General features: G+C 38.2%; 1 protein-coding gene across 1 annotated transcript in view; it reads right to left on the reverse strand.

Annotated features, from left to right (window-relative positions):
- Positions 1 to 2,707, reverse strand: part of LOC106875122 (inositol hexakisphosphate and diphosphoinositol-pentakisphosphate kinase 2) — a gene marked incomplete at its 5' end in the record, with an annotated part of 104,900 nt that overhangs the window by 65,004 nt on the left and 37,189 nt on the right. The gene's annotated exons all lie outside the window — the stretch shown is intronic.

A 2,707-nucleotide genomic window follows, 5' to 3' on the forward strand; every position in this document is an offset into this window, starting at 1 on the left:
ATATATATATATATATATATATACATATATATACATATATATACATGCACAAATATGCTTGTGAGTGTATGTTTATATATGTATGCGTAAATGTATATGTGAGTGTATTTTTATATACATGTGTATGTGTGTGTGTGTGTGTATACATATATATATATATATATATATATGTATGTATATATACAAATTATACATTTGAAGTAGTGGTACACAAAGTACCATTATTTGCTGGAAATAGCAGCCACTAACTATTCAGCACTAGGTATAAAGCTTCACTGAATGTAAAGAGGCATAGATGTGTGTGGGTGGTGAATATAAAAAATTTTGTCATATCTTTAGTTATTTATATGTATAATTCTACCTATATGGTGCATTAGTTTGCTGGATAATAATAATGTGTGTGTGTGTGTGTGTGTGTGTGTGTGTGTGTGTGACTATGACTATACCGAGATGTGTTTGTGTATGTGTATATGTGGTTGTATTGCATATGTTTAAATATATTCCAACTGAAGAACATAAAAATAGAGAATACATTTGCAAAAATAATAATAATAATAAACAACACAAAAAGAATTCATAAAAAAGATGGATGAAGTTGACATGGATAATCTTTCTTTCAAAAACGATCTTAAACAAAAATCGAACTAAGACTTTAAATTTTTACTGTTAAAAACAAAAAAAAAAAGTATATAATAATATAAATAATAATGATAATAATAATAATAATAATAATTTCTAATTTTAGTTAGACAGACTGCCACCAACTACATTAACAATGAACAGTTGATTAAATTGACTCCCGCAAAACATTACTAGTAATTTATTTAATCAACCCCTAGAGAGGGAGGACAGGAGTTCACCTTGGCAAGATTTGAACTCAGAATGTAAAAACCCAGAAATAATACCACAGGGCATTTTTGTCTGATGCTCTTACAAATCTGCGAATGTGGGACCTTTAATTTGTATGTTAGTGACAAGTCCAGCAATGTCTGTTGAAAGGGATCAGTCAATGTCACTGACAAGTTTCCAATACGTGACTGGTACTTCATATTATCAGCCCACACTGAGGGATGAAAGAAAGGCGAAGTTGAGCATAGTGGGGCTTGAACTCAGAACACTGGACAAAATGCCTTGTAGTCATTGCTATGGAAATTTATTTTCTAACGATTGTACTCACCCAACCGAACCTTAAATTCCAATTCAGGCACAAGGCCAGCATCAATTACTGTTAAGATAGTAGCCTCTTGCTGTTAGAGAATGACAGGCCTACAAAAATCATACTGAACAAGCGATTTGTTTATAGGGGTCAAATGTATCTGTTGTACATTAACTCACTCCCTCTATGAAATCGTTGTTGCCTGAACAGGTGCACGGTGTGCCACATGTCAGGTGTTGAGGGGATCGCAGAGCAACATGAGATGAAGTGTTTTACTCAAAAAATACAACACACCACCAGCTCCAGGAATTGAAACCATGATCTTATGATCCTGAGTGCAACAGCCTAACCACTGGGCCACACACTACTATACCACACTGCTATAACACATGGCTCAGCGGTTAGGGTAGTGCACTCCTGATTGTTGGATTGTAGTTTCAATTCCTGGACCTGACAATGCATTATATTCTTCAGCATAACACTTCGTTTCACATCGCTCCAGTTCACTTTCCAGGCAAAAGTGAGTAATCCTAAAATGGACTGGCATCCTTTCCAGGGGCAAAAAATATATATATACCAGGAAATCAGCAACAGAATTCTAGGGCTTGGGAAGAACCTATTTCCCCACCACTTTTTTTTCCTACAATATCACACTTTACTACACTAATAGCTGTGTGGTTAGAAAGTTTGCTTCTCAACCATCCAGTTCCAGGTTCAATCCCACTGCATGGCACCTTGGGCATGTGTCCTCTACTATAACCTTGGACCACCAAAGCCTCGTGATTGAACACTATAGGTGGAAATTCCCATCCTGAGTGTATGTACATGTGAATGTGGTTGTGCCATCTTTAATAGGTAGGAAAACTAGTATACCATATTATGTGGAAGCACATGGCTTAGTGGTTAGGGTGCTACACACCTGATCGTAAGATTGTAGTTTCAATTCCTGGACCAGACAATGCCTTGTGTTCTTCAGCAAAACACTTTATTTCATGTCACTCCATCCACTTTGCTGGTAAAAGTGAGTAATCCTGAAACGAACTAGCATCCTATCCAGGGGGGAAATATATACACCACAGAATCAAGGAAACAGGCCTTATAATTCTATGGCTTGGGAAGGACCTTTGTAACTTCTTGTTTTTACAATAACATTACCATTTGTTTCAAGCGAGATCGTTGCCAGTGCCCCTGGACTGGCTCTTGTGCGGGTGGCACATAAAATACACCATTTGAGTGTGGCCGTTGCTAGTACCATCTGACTGGCCTTCATAGGATTTTGGAGCGAGATCGTTGCCAGTGCCCCTGGACTGGCTCTTGTACGGGTGGCACATAAAATACACAATTTTGAGCGTGGCCGTTGCCAGTACCGCCTGACTGGCCTTCGTGCAGGTGACACGTAAATGCACCCACTACATGGGTGGGACTGAACTCAGGATCTTGTGGTTACAAAGCAAACTCCTTAACCATTCAATTATGTCATATCCACTACACTGTACAGTCGTGACACAACATAATGCATGCCCCTATAACCTTAACTACCCCCCCCCCCCC

This window comes from Octopus bimaculoides, chromosome 28 (assembly GCF_001194135.2).
Source record: "Octopus bimaculoides isolate UCB-OBI-ISO-001 chromosome 28, ASM119413v2, whole genome shotgun sequence".
NCBI lineage: Eukaryota > Metazoa > Mollusca > Cephalopoda > Octopoda > Octopodidae > Octopus > Octopus bimaculoides.